The sequence below is a fragment of the Rhinoderma darwinii genome, chromosome 2, assembly GCF_050947455.1.
Source record: "Rhinoderma darwinii isolate aRhiDar2 chromosome 2, aRhiDar2.hap1, whole genome shotgun sequence".
NCBI classification, from domain to species: domain Eukaryota; kingdom Metazoa; phylum Chordata; class Amphibia; order Anura; family Rhinodermatidae; genus Rhinoderma; species Rhinoderma darwinii.
The window spans coordinates 468,787,761-468,811,862 of record NC_134688.1 but is presented as its reverse complement, the minus strand read 5'-3'; the positions used below and the strand labels follow the sequence as shown (position 1 = coordinate 468,811,862).

Below are 24,102 nucleotides of genomic sequence, written 5' to 3'. Positions count from 1 at the left end.
AGTGCCCGTGACAGCTACTTCATATATGGACAGTGATGTCAGGGGCTACTCCTGGAGCGGAATCCCCGGCTACAGCATGGCCAATGCTCTGGCTGAGGATTCCGCTCCTACAGGAAGCCCTAATGGCGCTATCTACAGGAGGGGGTAGTGCTATCTACAAGGGGGGTGCTATCTTCAAGGGGTGTGGCACTATCTACATGGGCACTGTGGCGCTATCTATATGGGCACTGTTTGTGGCACTATCTACAGGGGACACTGTGGCGCTAGCTACATGGGCACTGTGTGGCATTATCTACAAGGGCACTGTCACTTTATATGTAGGCACTTGTACTAGGGGAAGCTAATCTGGCATTATACTGTATGGGATCAGCTCTAGGGCATTATACTGTATGGGACAGCTGTGGGGGTATTATACTGTATGGGCAGCTATGGTGGCATTATTCTGTATGGGGGCATCTGTGTGGGCATTATACTGTATGGGAGCAGCTATAGGGTCATTATACTGTATGGGGCAGCTGTGGGGGCATTATACATTATGGGGGCAGCTATGGGACAGTATACTGTATAAGGCAGCTATGGTGGCATTATACTGTATGAGGGCTGCTATGGGGCAGCTATGGGACATTATTATGTATGGGGCAGCTATGGGACATTATTATGTATGGGGCAGCTATGGGGCATTATACTGTATGGGGGAATATGTGTGGGCATTATACTGTATGGGGGCAGCTATGGGGGCATTATACTGTATGGGGAAATTTGTTTGGCCAATATACTGCATGGGGGCATCTGTGTGAGCATTATACTGTATGGGGGCATCTTTATGGGCATTATACTGCATGGGGCATCTGCGTGGGCATTATACTGTATGGGGGCATCTGTGTTGTCTTTATACTGCATAGGTGCATCTATGGGGGCATTATACTGTATGCTGGCAGCTATGGGGCATTATAAAGGTATTGGTGGCAGCTAGAGGGCATTATACTGTGTGGGGCAGCTATTTGGGACAGCAACAAGGGAGTATGATACTGTGTGGGCTGAACTGGGTGTATATGGGCAATAATTGGGCAAAACTAGAGGCATGGCTTAAAAGGAAAAAAAATTGCCACGCTACATACACCGCATCGGTTGTCCCTCTTTGCGATACTTGAAAGTTGGGAGATATGGATAACATCGGCCAATTTTGGCGGGATCGGATGACCCACTAATGTATATGGGGGTGTACCATCTTCATGGATTTCAAAATGCCCAATATTTTGTTTTCATGGGAGACAGGCTGCCGCCAAAGTGTCTGGCAGTGGCTTTTCCCCTCCCCAATTTAGTGTATAGGGGGATCTGAAGGACTAGATGTGACTGTATTCTCTCATCGCTCTTCTTATAAAAAAAACCTATATTTTTTGGGGCCATTTTGGCTAATAAGAGAACGGACCTGTCCATGTAATAAGATGCCCTTACCTTAGGGCAGCATAGTGAGGTGACAGATCCACTATACAGGGGTTGTCCCATTCAGAAAACCCATTTTCAAATGCCCTATAAGGGCATTTTGAGTTAATAGAGGGGGATCGCTCATTCTTGACCTCTATCAAAATCGTCCGTAGTTGGGGGCAGCTACAAAGAGCGTCTCTTTCTCTGGAGGACCCAGCTCATGAATTTAATGGGCCCCATGTAATGCTTCATTTCCCCTGTGGTGGTGCTGCAGGAGGATTGAATACTTGTGACTGGTTTTCCCTGCAGAGTACAACTGATCTCTGAGGGATCAGTTTATTTCCGTGGGTCTCTTTTAACAAAAAACGGATCATCAAAAGCAGAGCTTCTGATAAATTTCCAGATTCCATCTGGGTAGGAAATAGAGCATGGCTGATCCGTAGCGGCCTATTAAATGCCATCCCCTTTAAGTAGGTTGAGCAGAGCTCTGGAGGGAGCGCAGTGACGATTATATTGTTTCATTTATAAAGTCGGTGAAATTTGTTACAGTGAAACATGGCGACTTGACCGCCCCGGCGTTCTGCCTGTCACATTGACAGTGGTTCATGGTAAACACACAGACTGTATACATTACCATGAACCTCACACAGGGCTGGAGAGGGAGCAAATTTATTTCCCGGAGAGAAGTGTGAAAATATAAATTAGACGCTGATGTGTTTTCTGCAGGTTAAACGTGACAGAAATATTTTCCATTGACTTACGTACATCCCCCTCTCCTCTTCCTCCTCCTCCTCCCTCCGGTAACTACAAGCTTCAGTCTGCACAGTAAAGACCCTCATGTCCCCGCTGGTAGCTTTCATATTATAAGAAGGAATAGTTATGGGCACAGGGGATACTAGAGACACCGATTATAACATTCTGTTCTTCTCATTTATTTTTGGATCTAATCTAGGCTATGGCAAAAACACAAAAAGGGTACGTCGATGTGTGAAATCGGTCTTAAAGGGGTATGCCGGATTCAGCAAATAAATATTATTCATTGTATAACAAAAAAAGGTATACAATTTTCCAATATACCTTCTGTATCAATTCCTCATGATATTTAAGATCTCTGCTTGCTGTCATTGATTAAGAACTTTCATTCATAACTGGTGCACGGCTCGTTACAAGACACAGCTCTAGTAGCGGTACTGTAGCTGTAAGGGTATGTCCACACGCATACTAAAAAATGTCTGAAAATACAGAGCTTTAAAGAGGCTCTGTCACCACATTATAAGTGGCCTATCTTATATATAATATGATCGGCGCTGTAATGTAGATTACAGCAGTGTTTTTTATTTAGAAAAAACACGATCAAGAAAGTCATTAGCATAATGGTAAAATAGGTCACAACTCCGTGAATCGAACCCACAAATGTAATGCTCCAGATTCTCAACTAGCTCAAAGGAAGGTCAGTTTTATAGCTCCTCTAAACAGCAAAACTGTTTACAGCGGTGCTAACATAATTGCACAAGGGTTTTCAAGTGTTTTCTAATCATTCATTAGCCTTCTAACACAGTTAGCAAACACAATGTACCATTAGAACACTGGAGTGATGGTTGCTGGAAATGGGCCTCTATACACCTATGTAGATATTGCATTAAAAACCAGACGTTTGCAGCTAGAATAGTCATTTAGCACATTAACAATGTATAGAGTGGATTTCTGATTAATGTAATGTTATCTTTATTGAAAAAAACTGCTTTTCTTTAAAAAATAAGGACATTTCTAAGTGACCCTAAACTTTTGAACGGTAGTGTATGTCTATGTGGGAGAGGGACTTACACACATCCTTTACTGTACGGGAATGGCAGGATATGGCAGAACGTACTGCGAAAATTTCTGTTAATGCTTCGTTGGTTGAAGCCAATTATAAAGTATAGAGGAGAATATTTAACATGTTATATTCCATAACTCAAATTAATTTGACTCTGTCTCTGTCTCAGGCGTTACTTAAAGAGGCTCTGTCACCACATTATAAGTGGCCTATCTTGTACATAAAGTGATCGGCGCTGTAATGTAGATCACAGCAGTTTTTTATTTAGAAAAACGCTCATTTTTGAGTTATGACCTATTTTAGCTTTATGCTAATGAGTTTCTTAATGGACAACTGGGCGTGTTTTTACTTTTGGCCAAGTGGGCGTTGTACAGAGGAGTGTATGATGCTGACCAATCAGTGACCAATCAGCGTCATACACGTCTCTCCATTCATTTACACGCCATATAGTGATCTTACTAGATCACTATGTGCAGCCACATACACACACATTAACGTTACTCAAGTGTCCTGACAATGAATATACATTACCTCCAGCCAGGATGGGATGTGTATTCAGAATCCTGTCACTTCGCTAACGTTTGTGTGAGATTTGCAGCAAGGCAAGCGTGATCTCGCGACATTACGCTGTAAACTGTCATTTAAAACCGGATTACGCTTGCTTTGCTGTCAATTTCACACACACGTTACCGTCGTGAGTAAGACCTAGTAAGATCACTATGTGCAGAGTAAATGAATGGAGAGAAGTGTATGACGCTGATTGGTCACTGATTGGTCAGCGTCATACACTTCTCTCCACAACGCCCACTTGGTCAAAAAGTAAAACACGCCCAGTTATCCATTAAGAAAGTCATTAGCATAATGGTAAAATAGGTCACAACTCCGTGAATCGAACCCACAAATGTAATGCTCCAGATTCTCAACTAGCTCAAAGGAAGGTCCGTTTTATAGCTCCTCTAAACAGCAAAACTGTTTACAGCGGTGCTAACATAATTGCACAAGGGTTTTCAAGTGTTTTCTAATCATCCATTAGCCTTCTAACACAGTTATCAAACACAATGTACCATTAGAACACTGGAGTGATGGTTGCTGGAAATGGGCCTCTGTACACCTATGTAGATATTGCATTAAAAACCAGACGTTTGCAGCTAGAATAGTCATTTAGCACATTAACAATGTATAGAGTGTATTTCTGATTAATTTAATGTTATCTTCATTGAAAAAACTGTGCTTTTCTTTAAAAAATAAGGACATTTCTAAGTGACCCTAAACTTTTGAACGGTAGTGTATGCGGCCAATTCATGGCAGAAACGGCGAGTCCCATTTTTCTAAGTCTCTCTTAAGGGAAGACAACATTGGTGGGTAGTTGACCTTATATAGGGACTGTAAGGACATTGTTAACTTAATTCCTAGGGAAGTAATGTAATCCGCACGGCGTTTAAATCCAAAGTTCAGATTCACTCGTTTTTGGGTCGCATCAGATATATTGCGAAACATTATTTCCGACTTAGTGCGATTTATTTTCAGCCCTGATATGCGACCAAACGGATCTAAAAGGCTAGTTAGATTAGGTAATGAGAGCAAGGGTTTAATAAGAGTCAGCAATAGGTCGTCAGCAAAAAGATTTAACTTATATTGTTTCCCGCCGATTTCCATTCCCGAAATATTAACATTGTTCCTTATAGCTATAGTGAAAGGCTCGACTGCTAACGAAACAAGGCAGGAGAGAGGGGGCACCCCTGGCCATGTTACTCTAAATATTTCAACAGGTCTTGGATGGCAAGAAGGAATTTTTAGAGTAGCGGTAGGGGAAGAATACAGGGCAGTGACTGCGGAAAGGAAGGAACCCCTGATGCCCATGGTATTCAAAGTGTGCAGGAGATAAGGCCAAGATAGACGATCAAACCCTTTTTCTATATTAAGGGCCCTGGACATTGTGAGAAACAAGGTTAAAAGAGGACGGAACATCAGCCATACCCAAAACGTTCACAGAAAGCAAAATACCCAAGACACTCGACCATCAGAAGAAGGGGACAGGAAAGGAGGGGAAAGGAGCAAAAGTGTAAAAGAAAAGACAATAAACATAAATCATTGCGATTAATAGAGTAGATTATAGAACTTCACCCAAACGATGTTGAGAGAGCACCACCCAGAGAACAGTAGAATATCAGGGGTGTCCATCAGGATCTCAAGGAGGGCACGCCAACGCCCAGCGGGAGGGCCAGCTCCGGATAACTCAATCCAGAGCTAGCTGAAAAACAATAACAGAAAAAAGTCCAATACAAAAGACATTTGCGATGTAAAATGAAACGTCAATAGTAAAAAGCAAAGGGAACCGTTACGTGAAGAAAGTTCCAATCACAGGATCCCGGGAGAGGTGTATCAAAATGACATCAAGGATCCATAAGATCAGGTAGCAGAAGTCGATGGCCGGGATGAAGATCTGCAGCTCCAGAGTGGTGAAATGCGTGTTGTAGAAGATGAGGACGCAGGCGGTGGGGATATCCTCGGCGGAGGCGTACCATCTTTTGAAAGAAGACCCAGACGTTCTCCATCCTGGAGAGAAGCAAAACTGTATGGCCGATGGCGATACGAAAATGTGAGACGAAAAGGGAAGGCCCGCCTGTATCTAATCTCCTGGCGAATCAAAATTTGGGGGAGAGCTTTTAAGGACCGACGCCTCTGGATCGTGCGAGGAGCCAAATCAGCGAAGATCTGTATGTCGCAGCTGATTCGCGGATCTAGAAGCTTTCATGACTTTTTCCTTCACAGAGTAATAGTGAGGTTTCACCAACACATCTCTGGGCACACCATGTACTCTGTCAACATCAAAATAGCGGTCAGGTAAATCAGGAAGGAGATGTTTAAAAAGATCGTGTACCGCAGTTTCTAAGTCCAGGACATTTTCTGACAGACCCCTGATACGGAAATTTTCCCTCCTGGATCTATTTTCCATGTCTTCCAGCTTAGATCGGGCTTCCTCAATCCGCTGTTAAATGTCGTCAATACAGTCGGAGTGCTGATTAACGGTCGTCACTGTATTATCAATTTTCGCCTCTGGCGAGGATGCCTGCAGCTGAGGAGAGTGAGGCGGGTCCGGCGCCATCACAGGATGCTCCGCGTGTGCACTCTCTAATGGAGTCTCCGATACAACAGCCAAAGATCTGGTCACGAGTCTGGACTTTTTGCCATTTCCGTTTCGCCATCAAAAGATCCCTGAAAGGGAGCAGGAGGAATTCCGGTGGAGTGTGAGCAGCTAAAAATCGCTAAAATACGCAGGATACTCCCGCTGAGGTGCGGAGCACTAGGGAAACACGTCCACCATTAGCCCCAAGCGAATGCGCCTCAGAGTTTATTTAATTTTAGTCTGTTTCTATTAGATCAAATATATTTTATTCAAAAAATGTTTTTGACTCAATTTTTTCGCAATTTTTCTAGACTAAAAATGGGATTTCTCCATAGTAACCTAGCGACCACTGTTAGAAGAAAGTTTCCCCTCTTGTACAGCGGTGTGATCAAGTTTGATTGTATGCCTGAAAGGGTTAAACCTTTTCACCAATCCCTGAAGTCGTGACGGAAAACGGGAGCATTAAAACGGCACTCCCAGCATTGATTGCATGACATAATGTTACATCAAGGTTCATTAAAGATCTCAGTTCCTTGAGGTACCAATACATCAGGTTATACCAAGGGATTAAATAGGGCCGGACTTATGTTGGACCTGTGGCCTTTAGTTGGTGCCCAATATGTTACCTTCTGTTGTTGACCCCCAATATGGTGTACTGCCTTACAGTGAGCAATTAACTGTACCAAAGTGTCTAATTATAGGCACTACCCAGTATGATGGCCAAATATCAGTGCCGTACATTGGCCAAAACCCTTTTCCATACAGTTGCCTAAGTTCAATGATTTACAGTGCCCCCACCATCATACACGACAAAAATAATATACTGTACAGTGCCTAAATGTAGTGCCACACAATGCCTAAGTAAATACCACCATACAGTGCTCAAATAATAGCACTACACGTATGTCGGCTGAACCCGCTGATTTCATCTGAACGTGTCGACTGGAGTCTAATGCTGTCCCGACTCTTCCGTGATTGCAGATGTCGGGGAGAGAGGGGTCGGGCATGTTGAGTTTCAAGATGCCCGATCCTTTTGTTTGCAAGTAGATAAGCCGCTGGCAGGGGAGAACACTTGCGCACTTTGCCGATCCGAGTGTGCATGTGTATGAGGGAGTCGGGAGGAATAGCTGCCGGCTGAACGTGCGTACGGCCGACAGCTATCTGAAGTGTATGGCCACCTTAAGATCCAGGACATCTGAGACGCCACCGTCAGCAGGGGTAGCTGATGTGCCCTGTGCAACTACACAAGTGGCATAGCCCTAGAGTTGCCCTGGGGTTAAACTTTTTGAGAATTACCCATAAACGGTTAAGGTATTGGGCGCTCCCACAATACAGCTCCCAGGAACAGGGGTTTGGGGGCTGGGTTGTATAATGTGCCTGGCGTCCAACTGAAACGGACATTTGGGAGGAGCATCGCGTGCTGTTGGTTGTCAGTCAACTGCTCTCAATCAATCAGCATTAGCGGGAGTGTTCTCAGAAATTTTGATTGGCTGAGAGAAAATAAGACCTTCTTTACAAGGTTCCTCTCAAATGTCCTCTTGTAGCCTAAATCTTGGTGCAACTCCAGGTAACTCTAACATACGGTATGTCAAAATAATTTTTCCCATGTCAGAGATGTCCATAGCCTTTAAGTCGCCCTCTCCTGTCAAGTTATTTACAATTCTATTAGGCCATTTCTCCGTCATTTCTGTTTCCTGGAAGACTGGGTGACAACCAATATGGCCACCATCAGAGCTTCCACAGTGGTTGTCACCCTGTATTTGACAAATTTATCAAAGCATTAGTTATATGATCGGTGGGGGTCCGACACTCAGACCCTGCACTGATCAGCTGCTTCGGCTGCCTCCGGGCACAGGATGTCCAAGCCGGAAGCAGATGGCTCTGGTCACAGAATAGCGTCAGTACGGCCGCTATGTAGTGTACGAAGCCGTCTGTTTCCGGCGTACCCTGCATAACATCCAGTGCCCGGAGGCAGCCAGTACAGCTGATCAGTGCGGCATCCGTGTGTCGGACCCCCACTGATCATATACCGATGACCTATCCTGTGGATAGGTCATCAGCCGTCCGTGCCTGGACAACCCCTTTAAGTAGCCCTACGGCTGCGTTCACATTTGCTCGGAGCAGAACAACGGAAAAGCCTGACACATTTGACACACACAAATATAAACTGAATTATAAAATCAAAAGTCATTATACCCCCATATTAATATATTTTCTGAAAGTAAACACCTGACCCATTGCGAAAATGCCACCCAGGACTTTACAATTATGGGCGCCTTCATACTATTTTGCATCTAAGGGTAACATTTCATAAAAAAGGCCTAAAAATCCGTGCTTTGTGGCAAAAAAAATCTGACCTTAGCAGAGCCTGAGACGCACGAAAACTCCTAAAAAGAGAAGTTCAAGATGTGCATTGTCCTACATGTCACTTGTCTTCATGCAGAGATCCATGTGATATGAGCGGCCATCATTTCCTTCACTGTATATTTCACAATTTATATATAGAATCAAGGAATAAGTTATTCTATTTGTATATATTTAGTCTTCTTTCAGACGCTGTTCACACAGAGTTTTTTTGGCGCTGATTTTGACGCGGAAACGTGTCTGAATCAGCGCCGATAAACGACCGAAATCGCCCCCTATTGATTTCAATAGGAGACAGAGGATTTTTTTTCCAGAGGCTTTTTAAAATGCGACTTGTCCTTTTTTGTGGCGGTTTCCGCCTCTGGGAGAAAAAACCTGCGGCGCTAGTTTCTGAGCGTTTTTCTCTGAGTTTTTTGCCCGCGGTCCTTGCATTAGCTTCAATGGCTGCGAGCGAAAACACGCCGAAAAATACGTGCGGGCAGCTCAAAATCTGCGATAGTGGTGTATAGTGAAGGTATATCCAGCACTCAAATAAAAGTTTTACGTTTTAATTGGTCATATTTAAAACAAGGAAGTTAAAACAAAAAATCCCGGGACCACGCTTACGCGTTTCAGACCAGTGAGGTCCTTAATCATAGCTTGCTATTTTACAAATGAATTCACATATAGTGAATTCATATAGTGAGTGGCATTAGTAGCTCAAAATCTGCCTCAACATTCCTAAAGGAATTCTGAGGCAGATTTTTTCTGCCTGCAAAAAACCTTTGTGTGTACAGGGCCTTAGCAGTTTTTGTTTACATACATTACATTTAACAATTGCAATTCATACATCCTCAAAACTGAAGAGGCCAAAAATCTCCTGATGCTAGTAAAAATACGAGTCATGGAGTGAGTAAATTGTCTGTTTAGGTGCAGGTGATGATTAGATAGAAAAAAGGGGGAAAAAAGAACCCCATAAATGTAAGAATAGGAGATCACATAGCCTCACTTATTGGTAATAGGGGTGATAACATGAAGAAAGGTTCCCTGTACCCCCCAACCCCCTGCCCCGGGCCACTGGAGGCCGTACAGGGGGGAGAGATGACAGTAACAGACTGGGATCTTTCTTCCTGCTCTCACTTGCAGCTTCCCCTCCCTCCCTCTCTTACAGAGACACAGAACCAGGAAGTAAAACTTTTCTGGCTACTTCTTAACTTCAAACCAGTGTTTGGGCTTTAATATGATACCAAGATCTGAGCTCCAGTCCTTATAGGGATGTCACAATACCAGAATTTGGACTTGGATACCGATACTTGGTGTAGTATTGCGATTCTCGATACCAAAACGATACTTTGCCAACGATAATTTGAAAAAAAATAAGTTCTTCCATTTTCTGATCTGAGGCGCGAGGCGTGATGAATTTTGAACCTCTATGTGCCTCACATTAATAGTAATTAACCCCATCAAGTTCCTCAGTCATAATGGACAACATTGGGTTCATGTGTGAGGTACATGATGGGGTTTATTACTGTTAGGCACATGGAGGTTCAAAATTCATAACACCTCGCGCCTCACATTAGAAAGAAAGCAATTTTTATTTTTAGTGTACACATCATAAATGACGCTATAAATTTGTTATTACGGTCGCGACGATAACGAATATGTTTATTTTATGTATTGAGACTTATTTTAATGTTTATTGTAAAAAAAAAAAGTTTTTTTTATTTAACATTACCTTATTTTTTGTACTTTTTTATTTTTAAACTTCAATGCACTGGCATATATCTATATACGGATACTACACAAGCAGTTGCTAGGACATTCCTGAGTATGTCCTAACAACAGGAAATATGGGCAGACAGCCCTGGGGTCCATCAATGGACCCTGGGCTGTCTGCCCATATATGGTATATCCCGCGATCGCGTCACAGGGATTCCATGTGACGCGATCCAAGGGGCACCCCCCCTTCCCATTTACCCCTTGAATGCTGTGGTCAGCTTTGATCGCAGCATTCAAGGGAATAGCGGCGGAGATGACAGGTTTCTCCGATCTCCACCGATAGGCTGGGTTCACACACCCTATTTACGGACGTAATTCGGACGTTTTAGCCTCGAATTACGTCCGAAAATACGGCTCCAAAGCGTCGGCAAACATCTGCCCATTCATTTGAATGGGTTTTACGATGTTCTGTGCCGACGGGCATGTTTTTTACGCGCCGCTGTCAAAAGACGGCGCGTAAAAAAGACGCCCGCGTCAAAGAAGTACATGTCACTTCTTGGGACGTAATTGGAGCCGTTTTCCATGGACTCCATAGAAAAACAGCTCCAATTACGTCTGTAATGGACGCAGCGAAAAACGCCTGCACATGCAAAAAACGTCTGAAATTCAGGAGCTGTTTGCTTCTGAAAACAGCTCCGTAATTTCAGCCGTAACGGAGGCTGCCGTGTGAACGGCTAAAATTCCGGAGCTGTTTTCAGTATGAGGTGATGTGGCCGGCGCTGCACTAATGAGCGGCGGCGCCGGCCCTGAAGACAGAACATGGGGGTGTTTTGCAGTGCGCCCGCCATGTTCTAGGTCTTCAGTGCCGATGCTCAATAGTGCAGCGCCGGCCGCATCACCTCATGCTGACTGCGCGCGCACCTGTCAGGAGTGGGGTAATCGCTGTATTACACAGCCGCAGCCCCGCTCTAACTACATTCATGGACGCACAGCTTAGTATCGAAATACATGAATTTACGATATTGAACCGTTTCAGGGTGCGCGGCATCTAAATAGTATTGATATTTCGCTGCATTGTGCAACCCTAATTAATTTTCTAGCCACAGCAAGTCATTACTTATTACATACATACATGGCAGAAAAAGATTTAAAGGGTGCCAGGAAGGAATATGGCCGACATAGTAATAGCGGTGGAGTGGCCAATTAAACATTATAAAGTCAGACATCCCAACTGCAGAGTCACAAGCCTTTTTTCAATCACAAAACACCAAGTGGTTTACCCATGATAATTACAGGAGACCGCATGTGAAAACATAAGGGGAAAGGGTTACTAATATCCTGAAAACCTCCCCTGAGCACTTAAGGATTTAAAATATTCTTTCAGCCACCACTAGGGGGAGCTCACTTCATACTGATTTATTGGGAGCTTTCTAAATCCCTTTGCAACGAACTCCCCCTAGTGGCAGCTGCAGGCAGACAGAATTTTATCCTTTTCCTCTACGGCAGTGTAAAAAGATTAACCCCTTCACTATCCAAAACATATAATAATAAATTTCATAATTATAGAATATTAGTTGTTAACCACTGGACCACTCTAGACCTCCAGGGATATTAGATATTAACCCATAACCATCCGCACCATTTACAATGTATATCAACATTAACTTCTTCATCCCCTTTGACCACTTAGCTACTCTAGACCGCAGGGATATTACAGGAACAATATCGCTAACCCCTAAACCACCATGTGTCCTTCCTTAACTTTTCTCTAAACCGGACAAATCTTGAGATATATGGCGCGAGAAGAAAAATCTATACTACCGACGGATGCCAAATATAATGTATATATGACTATGTCCCCCCCCCCTCAGTTAAAGGGGAATTCCACCTTAAAGGGGAAAAGCAAGAGTTGATTGGGAGATTTTTAGTGATGGAAATATCCGATTTGGTTTGGAATAGATCAGGGTTGATTTACGAATCCATAGAGTCCAAGCTCATGAAGCCCCATCATTGGCACCTTGTGACTAGTCATACCGCTAATCAGACGGTTTTATGGTAACTTCCCCTTTAATTTAACATTTGTCATGCCAAAGAGACATACACTGATGGAAGCCGTGTGCTTAGACCTTCCCAAATCACAAAATAAAGGGGACACGCTGCTCCAGCCCGATTCTTAAGGGTTGGACTGTGGTTTCTGTAGAATTTTTAACAGAACCCGCACAGAAGCTTCTTTATATTTGGTAATCAGTGGGGGTCTCACAAGGGTGTCCCCCACCAATTTTTATCTTCTGACATGTTTATGGTATTTAAGGCTTTTATAACCCAGGAAAAAAAAAAAAAAAAAAAGTTGCATTGAGCGAGTTCTGTGGCCATCAAAAACGAATAAATAAATAAAAATGAATGATAATAAATGAATAAAATATAAAATAAAATTCTCAGTAACCAAATCTCTGTCCTTCCATTCACAAACAGCGGCTACACATAGAGCTGACATCATCCTGACATAAAAAGAATACATAAATGACAATAAACTGCAGATATGTAGAAAAAAATCAAACCATAAAAAATACAACTAAATGCATCAAAGTAAAAAATAATAAACCCTGATACAAGATTAATAATAATAATAATAATAATAATAATAATAATAATAATAATAATAATAATAATTAATGACAAAGAAAGGGAGAAATGTAAATATATTCATAAAGATAAAGCAGAAAAAGTCAATGAGAAGTTACAAATCATCGCACTTGCCTTCACAGCCGACAGATCCACATCTAATATCTATCCGGGGGATGCAAGAATGACCAACTTAAAAAAAAAAGAACCATTGCCTGGTGAAGGGAGGAGGGGGCAGGCACATTCTGACATGTAAATATATTGGTGGGAGTATGCAAAAAATAAGTAGAGATGTAAAAAGATTAGATAGATAGATAGATAGATAGATAGATAGATAGATAGATAGATAGATAGATAGATAGATAGATAGATAGATAGATAGATAGATAGATAGATAGATAGATAGATAGATAGATAGATAGATATGAGATAGATAGATAGATAGATAGATAGATAGATAGATAGATAGATAGATAGATAGATAGATAGATAGATAGATAGATAGATAGATAGATAGAGATAAGATAGATAGATAGATAAATAGATAGATAGATAGATAGATAGATAGATATGAGATAAGATAGATAGATAGATAAATAGATAGATGATAAATAGATAGATAGATAGATAGATAGATAGATAGATATGAGATAAGATAGATAGATAGATAGATAGATAGATAGATAGATAGATAGATAGATAGATAGATAGATAGATAGATAGATAGATATGAGATAGATAGATAGATAGATAGATAAATAGATAGATGATAAATAGATAGATAGATAGATATGAGATAGATAGATAGATAGATAGATAGATAGATAGATATGAGATAGATAGATGATAGATATGAGATAGATAGATAGATAGATGATAAATAGATAGATATGAGATAGATAGATAGATAGATAGATAGATAGATAGATAGATAGATAGATAGATAGATAGATAGATATGAGATAAGATAGATAGATAGATAGATAGATAGATAGATAGATAGATAGATAGATGATAGATAGATAGATAGATAGATAGATAGATAGATAGATAGATAGATAGATATGAGATAGATAGATAGATAGATAGATAGATAAATAGATAGATGATAAATAGATAGATAGATAGATATGAGATAGATAGATAGAGATAGATAGATAGATAGATAGATAGATAGATAGATAGATATGAGATAGATAGATGATAGATATGAGATAGATAGATAGATTGATAGATAGATGATAAATAGATAGATATGAGATAGATAGATAGATAGATAGATAGATAGATAGATAGATAGATAGATAGATAGATAGATAGATAGATAGATAGATAGATAGATAGATAGATAGATAGATGATAGATATGAGATAGATAGATAGATTGATAGATAGATGATAGATAGATAGATAGATATATAGATAGATAGATAGATAGATAGATAGATAGATAGATAGATAGATAGATGATAGATAGATAGATAGATAGATAGATAGATAGATAGATAGATAGATAGATAGATAGATATGAGATAGATAGATAGATAGATATGAGATAGAAAATGAGATAGATAGATAGATATGAGATAGATAGATAGATAGATAGATAGATATGAGATAGATAGATAGATTAGATAGATAGATAGATAGATAGATAGATAGATAGATAGATAGATAGATAGATAGATAGATAGATAGATAGATAGATAGATAGATAGATAGATAGATAGGAGATAGATAGATAGATAGATAGATAAATATGAGATAGATAGATAGATAGATAGATAGATAGATAGATAGATATGAGATAGATAGATAGATAGATTAGATAGATAGATAGGTAGATATGAGATAGATAGATAGATAGATAGATAGATAGATAGATAGATAGATAGATAGATATGAGATAGATAGATATGAGATAGATAGATATGTAGATAGATAGATAGATAGATAGATAGATAGATATGAGATAGATAGATAGATAGATAGATAGATAGATAGATAGATAAATAGATAGATGATAAATAGATAGATAGATAGATATGAGATAGATAGATAGATAGATAGATATGAGATAGATAGATGATAGATATGAGATAGATAGATAGATTGATAGATAGATGATAAATAGATAGATATGAGATAGATAGATAGATAGATAGATAGATAGATAGATAGATAGATAGATAGATAGATAGATAGATAGATAGATAGATATGAGATAAGATAGATAGATAGATAGATAGATAGATAGATAGATAGATAGATAGATAGATAGATAGATAGATAGATAAATAGATAGATGATAAATAGATAGATAGATAGATATGAGATAGATAGATAGATAGATAGATAGATAGATAGATATGAGATAGATAGATGATAGATATGAGATAGATAGATGATAGATATGAGATAGATAGAGTGATTGATAGATAGATGATAAATAGATAGATATGAGATAGATAGATAGATAGATAGATAGATAGATAGATAGATAGATAGATAGATAGATAGATAGATAGATAGATAGATAGATAGATAGATAGATAGATATAGATGATAGATATGAGATAGATAGATAGATTGATAGATTGATAGATAGATAGATAGATAGATAGATACAATCACAACCACAATCACAGCGACCGACAGGTACACTTACCTGGGCCTAGAAATCAACCAATCAGGAAGCTTTAAACAAGCCATAGAGATTCTGAAAGACAAGGCGTGCAAAACCTTCTATGCCATCAGACGAAAACTCTATCATCTCAAACCACCAGTGACGGTCTGGCTGAAAATCTTTGACTCCATCATCTCCCCAATCCTCCTGTATGCCAGTGAAGTCTGGGGTCCGGACACATACCCAGACTGGTCAAGGTGGGATTCCAGCCCAACAGAAATCTTCCACCTAGAATTCTGCAAACACCTTCTCCAAGTCCATCGGAGCACCTCAAATAGTGCCTGTCGGGCAGAACTGGGCAGATTCCCACTACACCTCACAATCCAGAAGAGGGCGCTATCATTCTGGGCCCATCTACACAGCAGCAGGCAAAGTTCCTATCACCATAAAGCCCTGTTACACCAAGGGGTCCCAGGTAAACCAGGCCCCCCAGAACATCTCACCCTGACCCGGCCTGAAGAAAATGTCACCCAGCGCGGCCTCACAAAAGCCGAAATCAAGAAGACAATAAACAAAGGCCAAGAGGAATATATCAGTGACTGGAGGAACGACATAAAGACATCCCAGAAACTGACAATATACCGGAGTCTACAGCGGGAATATAAACTGGCGCCATATCTGGAGAAACTGCCAAACCCCAGAGACAGACAGATCCTGAGCCGCTACAGACTGAGCGCCCACAACCTGCTCATCGAATCCGGGCGCCACAGACAGACCTACAAGCCCAGGGAGAGCCGACTGTGCCAACAGTGCGACCAGGAGGCCGTGGAGGATGAGGCCCACTTCCTGCTACACTGCTCCAAATACTCAGCAGTGAGGGACACTCACTTCAGGAGACTCTCTGATCTCTTACCGGACTTCAGCTCCATGGAAGAGCAAGAGAAACTCTACATCCTGCTGGGTGAAGAGGAAACCACAGTGGGCACAGCGGCACAATATGTCACTGCATGCCATAAACTGAGAGAGACATGATATGCCATGGACTTGTATAACCCCAACCCTAGATATGTCCCTATCCCCCAATCCCTCAGTCCCTATCCCTCATTCCCTTACTTCTTACTTGCTTTGGCAATGCTAATATGTATTTGGTCCTGCCAATAAAGCTTCTTTGAATTGAATTGAAAAATTGAATTGAATTGATATGAGATAGATAGATAGATAGATTAGATAGATAGATAGATAGATAGATAGATAGATAGATAGATAGATAGATAGATAGATAGATCATAGATATGAGATAGATAGATTGATAAATAGATAGATGATAAATAGATAGATATGAGATAGATAGATAGATAGATAGATAGATAGATAGATAGATAGATAGATAGATAGATATGAGATAGATAGATAGATAGATATGAGATAGAAAATGAGATAGATAGATAGATATGAGATAGATAGATAGATAGATAGATAGATAGATAGATAGATAGATAGATATGAGATAGATAGATAGATAGATATGAGATAGATAGATAGATAGATTAGATAGATAGATAGATAGATAGATAGATAGATAGATAGATAGATAGATAGATAGATAGATAGATAGATATGAGATAGATAGATAGATAGATAGATAGATAGATATGAGATAGATAGATAGATAGATTAGATAGATAGATAGATAGATAGATAGATAGATAGATAGATAGATAGATAGATAGATATGAGATAGATAGATAGATAGATAGATAGATAGATATGAGATAGATAGATAGATAGATAGATATGAGATAGATAGATTAGATAGATAGATAGATAGATAGATAGATAGATAGATAGATAGATAGATAGATAGGAGATAGATAGATAGATAGATAAATATGAGATAGATAGATAGATAGATAGATAGATAGATAGATAGATAGATAGATAGATAGATTAGATAGATAGGTAGATATGAGATAGATAGATAGATAGATAGATAGATAGATAGATAGATAGATAGATAGATAGATAGATAGATAGATAGATAGATAGATAGATAGATAGATAGATAGATATGAGATAGATAGATAGATTAGATAGATAGATAGATAGATAGATAGATAGATAGATAGATAGATAGATAGATAGATAGATAGATAGATAGGAGATAGATAGATAGATAAATATGAGATAGATAGATAGATAGATAGATAGATAGATTAGATAGATAGATAGGTAGATATGAGATAGATAGATAGATAGATAGATAGATAGATAGATAGATAGATAGATATGAGATAGATAGATAGATAGATATGAGATAGATAGATAGATTAGATAGATAGATAGATAGATAGATAGATAGATAGATAGATAGATAGATAGATAGATAGATAGATAGATAGATAGATAGATAGATATGAGATAGATAGATAGATAGATAGATAGATAGATAGATAGATAGATAGATAGATAGATAGATAGATAGATATGAGATAGATAGATAGATAGATAGATAGATAGATAGATAGATAGATAGATATGAGATAGATAGATAGATAGATATGAGATAGATAGATAGATAGATTAGATAGATAGATAGATAGATAGATAGATAGATAGATAGATAGATAGATAGATAGATAGATATGAGATAGATAGATAGATAGATTAGATAGATAGATAGATAGATAGATAGATAGATAGATAGATAGATAGATAGATAGATAGATAGATAGATAGATAGATAGATAGATAGATAGATAGATAGATAGATAGATAGATTAGATAGGTAGATATGAGATAGATAGATAGATAGATAGATAGATAGATAGATAGATAGATAGATAGATAGATAGATATGAGATAGATAGATAGATAGATAGATAGATAGATAGATAGATAGATAGATAGATAGATAGATAGATATGAGATAGATAGATATGAGATAGATAGATATGAGATAGATAGATAGATAGATAGATAGATAGATAGATAGATAGATAGATAGATAGATAGATAGATAGATAGATAGATAGATTTTAAATGAACTAGATAAATAATATTAGGCACATACATGTTTGTTATCAGTGTCTATGACTCAGTGGCAATTGGAGCAAAGTTAAATATGTTTTATTGTAGACCAATTTCCTACACACACCAATTTCCTATCAAAATTGTTCTGTCAAATGTAGCAGAGCTGAGTTTGTCATTAGGCTCATGCTAAAATTAGAAGATGTGTTGGGCTCTGTGCACATCATGTTTTTGGGGCTATGTTTATAGGGTATATGCCCGGAACAGCTTCCGACGTATATGTTAAACGTAGGCGGTGACAGATGACTAAATGTGACATCCATCACCTATAGACTTTCATGGTATACGTTAAAGCTGTACATCATGAACTCTCATGACCCTGTTCAAGGCGTATACGTTAAACGGATCCCATTATAGTCTATAGGTGATGGATGCCATTGTTAGGCGTTCATTTAATACATATGTCGCCCATAGACTACAATGGTCACCGCTTAACGTATACATCATGAAAAGCCTCAGGAAAACCTCTAACAGCTCTTACAATGTGCAAAGAGAACAGTTTAAGTGACAAACTCAGTGCTGCTACGTGTCTGATTATCATTCCTATATGTAAGAGAGAACTTCTACTTATACAAGATTCCGATAGTCCAGCATTCACAAGACCAGTGCGACGCCAGATTTTCCAAACTACTGTAAAATTCCTTTAATCCAACACTGATAGGGTCTGATAGGTGACAGATATTCTGATATTCTGGATTATCAGATGACTTCAGAAAATGATAGAAAATGCACGCATGTGGACTTGTGAAATTCTGCATTATATTGCAGTTCTGTGACGGCAACAAGTTGCAGCTCATTAGACTTTCTGGATTATCAAATGCCAGATTACAGGGATTTCACGTAATTAGCTATTTTAGAATTTCCAATAATCCACAAAACGAAGGATGGAATAAAATGCAGCTTTATGTTTAGCACAAGACGGACCCGGTTTTTAGTTCATGTTTAGCACAAGACGGACCCGGTTTTAGTTCATGTTTAGCCCATGACAGACCCGGTTTTTAGCTCATGTTTAGCACAAGACGGACCCGGTTTTTAGTTCATGTTTAGCCCATGACGGACCCGGTTTTTAGTTCATGTTTAGCCCATGACGGACCCGGTTTTTAGTTCATGTTTAGCCCATGACGGACCCGGTTTTTAGTTCATGTTTAGCCCATGACGGACCCGGTTTTTAGCTCATGTTTAGCCCATGACGGACCCGGTTTTTAGCTCATGTTTAGCCCATGAAGGACCAGGTTTTTAGTTCATGTTTAGCCCATGACGGACCCGGTTTTTAGTTCATGTTTAGCACATGACGGACCCGGTTTTTAGTTCATGTTTAGCCCATGACGGACCCGGTTTTTAGTTCATGTTTAGCCCATGAGGGACCCGGTTTTTAGTTCATGTTTAGCCCATGACAGACCCGGTTTTTAGTTCATGTTTAGCCCATGACGGACCCGGTTTTTAGTTCATGTTTAGCCCATGACGGACACGCTTTTTAGTTCATGTTTAGCACATGACGGACCCGGTTTTTAGTTCATGTTTAACCCATGACGGACCCGGTTTTTAGCTCATGTTTAGCCCATGACGGACCTGGTTTTTAGCTCATGTTTAGCCCATGATGGACCTGGTTTTTAGTTCATGTTTAGCCCATGACGGACCCGGTTTTTAGCTCATGTTTAGCCCATGACGGACACGGTTTTTAGCTCATGTTTAGCCCATGAAGGACCAGGTTTTTAGTTCATGTTTAGCCCATGACGGACCCGGTTTTTAGCTCATGTTTAGCCCATGACTGACCCGGTTTTTAGTTCATGTTTAGCCCATGACGGACCCGGTTTTTAGCTCATGTTTAGCCCATGAAGGACTAGGTTTTTAGTTCATGTTTAGCCCATGACGGACCCGGTTTTTAGCTCATGTTTAGCCCATGACTGACCCGGTTTTTAGTTCATGTTTAGCACATGACGGACCCGGTTTTTAGTTCATGTTTAGCCCATGATGGACCCGGTTTTTAGTTCATGTTTAGCACATGACGGACCCGGTTTTTAGTTCATGTTTAGCCCATGACGGACCCGGTTTTTAGCTCATGTTTAGCCCATGAAGGACCAAGTTTTTAGTTCATGTTTAGCCCATGACGGACCCGGTTTTTAGATCATGTTTAGCCCATGACTGACCCGGTTTTTAGCTCATGTTTAGCACATGACGGACCCGGTTTTTAGTTCATGTTTAGCACATGACGGACCCGGTTTTTAGTTCATATTTAGCCCATGACGGACCCGGTTTTTAGCTCATGTTTAGCCCATGACGGACCCGGTTTTTAGTTCATGTTTAGCACATGACGGACCCGGTTTTTAGTTCATGTTTAGCCCATGACGAACCCGGTTTTTAGCTCATGTTTAGCACATGGCGGTTTCCGGACTATGGGATTTGTGTGCGCTGTGCGTCGGCTTCTGTATAGCATGCAGCAGATGTCCTCATATTATAAGCTGTGTGTCTGCTGGGCTGGAGCTGCGTGCCACACTTGCTGATATATTGACATATTGCTGTATGCCCCTGTGTACATTACCCTGACTTCTGTGTACAGTAGGGAAATTGAATAACGCACCTACAATGTTTGGACAATTTCTCGCCCTGTGGTTCTGCATGTAAACATTCCCCTGATTGATCACAAACTAGAATCACATGTCGTGCTACAGCCTGGGGCCAAAAACAAGGCCGAAAAAAATAATTTGATTTCGTAATTATACAGAATTGAGTTGCGATTACGCGTAGAAGCTATTTTGTAACGTGTGCAGTAAAGCACGTCACAGGAAGTGTTGCAAAATTCTGGTAGAAACGGCTGGAATTAAATTTGGCCATTATTTTTTAGTATATATTCGTTTTTATTTTAATCCTTTTATACTGTTGTTTTGTGTGCAGAAATTAAACAATTTAATGTTAATCTAAGAAGCTAATTTGGACCTTGTGCAGTAAAGCATGTCACAGGAAGTGCTGCAAAATGCTGGTAGAAATGACTGGAACTAAACTTGGCCACAATTTTTTTTTTGTTTTGTTTTAATCCTTTTATTCTATTGTTTTGTATGCAGAAATTGAACAATTTAATCTTGATCTAAGAAGCTATTTTGGACCTTGTGCAGTAAAGCATGTCACAGGAAGTGCTGCAAATATATATATATATATATATATAAAAATAAAAAATAATTAGATTTATTTATATATATATTTATTTAATTATTAATATTTGTTTTTTAATAAAATAAACATAATCAAATTTTTTGGGACGTAAAAATGGAAATATTAAATCCTCATATAGTCAGAAGCCGATGAAAATTTGAAGGGATTTTTTCATTTAAATGTTTAATTAATTAATTTTTTATTATTATTTTTTTATAGAAATATTTTGATCTAATGATTTGTATGAACTATGACGTCTTTATCTAGTCTAATAAAAATGAAAAGGAGTTAACTACATAAATACATTTCAATCTTTTTTAATTTTATATAATTTTTTAATTATTATTTATCAACCATAAATATTGTTTTTTTATTATTATTAATTGTAACAAAATTATTTTTGTCTATATTTTTGTATGCAGGAATAGAACTATTTAATTTTAATATAGTCAGATGCCAATGAAAATTAAAGTTTTTTATTTTTTTTATTCAGCTCTGCTACATCTGTCTGGTTATAAAATTGGCAATACATCTATATTTGTACTTTTTTATTTTATATTGTCTTTTTTATTATAATCATTTTATTTTTTATCCGTTCCAGAATTGATCTTAGTAAATTTTTGAAAAAAATGGAATAGTTTCAGGTCAAAAGCATAGTGTCATGTTGTACATTTTATGCGCACTGTGATAAATGAGCTGAGGTAATGTAGCGTTTACCTGCAGTCCTGTGTAAAATCACAAATAACACATTATAATATCATGTACATTGTGCCAAATAACAAACTCAGCTCTCCTACATCTGTATAATATATTGTTATATACTATATTAAATTGTTCTTTTGAACTTATATACAGATACGGCAAAACTCTTTGGAACTTCATCATTTGTGCATCTTGATAACTCACTGAGCTAATATAATAAAGTAGGTTTACCTGCAGTCCTATGTAAAACCACTGATAACACATTGCGATAACTTGTATATTGTGCCAGATGACAAACACAAGTCTGCTACATGTGTAATATATATTTATAATGTACTATATTATATCATATATATTATTCTCATAGAGTTATATAGAGGTGCAGCAGAGCTAAATTTGTCGTAGCTCTATTTGATGTTGCGTCGATTGTCTACGATGACAGCCGAGTTGATATGATGTAGTAGGGATGTCTGCAGTCCTACATAAAACTATATATAACACATTATATCATCTTGAGTGGTGCCAAAAGATAAACTTGGTTCTGCTGCATCTAACAAACTCGGCTCTGCTACATCTTCATATACTTAAGTTAGCCTCAATTCAAAATAGACCAAAACACATATTAGAAAAACTTGCAATGACCCATTAAAGAGTAATTGTAGGAATTTTACCTCCTGGTCTAGTGCCGTCTTGTAGAACGTAGGGGTTAGCAGATTCCCTGGGTGACAAGTTTATAGTTAGTGTCCCACCAGCAGCTTGGGTCATGCTGATTGTCCTCCGCAGATTCCCTTCTCCTTCTTGGTCACAAGAGTTTTTCCCCGGAGACTGGGCTGGAATGAGGGTCAATATGGGCAATAGGCAGGTCCTGGCACAGTGGGTGCCCGGGGGTCCAGCACTTCAGAACTTGTCCCAGTCTCTCCAGTGTGTGTTGCTTTCTCAGACCCTCTCCCTCCTGACTCTGAGCAGCAGCTCCCTGCCTGCTTTGCCTTCAAAGAGCTTCCTTACACTGGAATATAAATATGATGCTGCACAGACAGTGGTGCGAGCAGCGTGTCTTGGCCCAGGTTCAGCACTTCCTCTGAATTTTGGCCACTGGGTTTTTAATAAAAAAAATTCTCAAAAAGGAAGTCAAGAAAACAATAGTATCATTGATAAAAAACGAGGAGATTCCCCTCGAAAATAAAAAATGTAATTGTCGCACCTAAATACGGTTGTGGATCCGTTTATAGCAGTGATCCGTGGCTTTCCAGCTGTTGCAAAACTACAACTTCCAACATGACCTGACACCCAGATGCTGGGACTAGTAGTTTTGCAACAGTTGGAGATCACAGATTTACAGACTGTCTTTAGCGTCCTCCTGGAGCCATTCTATTCCACAAAGCTCTGAGATCACTAGCAATCTACATGTTACTCCAGTCTAGGGGAGCAACAAGGACACCGGGGAATGATGGGACAGGTGAGTATTTTCATCCCTTCTCATCTGAGAATA

General features: G+C 39.2%; 1 protein-coding gene across 1 annotated transcript in view; it reads right to left on the bottom strand.

Moving 5' to 3' along the window:
• The window catches only part of GJA5 (gap junction protein alpha 5), an 87,481-nt gene extending 63,896 nt beyond the window's left edge, over window positions 1-23,585 (bottom strand). Inside the window, exon 1 of the mRNA XM_075851001.1 lies at window positions 23,285-23,585. The gene's annotated coding sequence lies outside the window, so the exon portion shown is untranslated. The remainder of the gene's footprint in view (window positions 1-23,284) is intronic.
• Between the last annotated feature and the right edge of the window lie 517 nt (window positions 23,586-24,102).